Source organism: Sapajus apella, unplaced genomic scaffold (assembly GCF_009761245.1).
Source record: "Sapajus apella isolate SASKATOON/1434 unplaced genomic scaffold, GSC_monkey_1.0 scaffold48, whole genome shotgun sequence".
NCBI classification, from domain to species: domain Eukaryota; kingdom Metazoa; phylum Chordata; class Mammalia; order Primates; family Cebidae; genus Sapajus; species Sapajus apella.
The window spans coordinates 6845672-6846006 of NW_022436988.1; positions in this window are offsets into that span (position 1 = coordinate 6845672).

Consider the following 335-nt stretch of genomic DNA (forward strand, 5'->3'; position numbering starts at 1 on the left):
GAGTTTCGCTCTTGTTACCCAGGCTGGAGTGCAATGGCGCGATCTCGGCTCACCGCAACCTCTGCCTCCTGGGTTCAGGCAATTCTCCTGCCTCAGCCTCCTGAGTAGCTGGGACTACAGGCACGCGCCACCATGCCCAGCTGATTTTTTTTTTGTATTTTTAGTAGAGACGGGGTTTCACCATGTTGACCAGGATGGTCTCGATCTCTTGACCTCGTGATCCACCCGTCTCGGCCTCCCAAAGTGCTGGTATTACAGGCTTGAGCCACCGCGCCCGGCCCATTTTTTACTTTTTAAGAGCAGTTTTAGGTTCACAGCAAAACAGAAAGATAAAG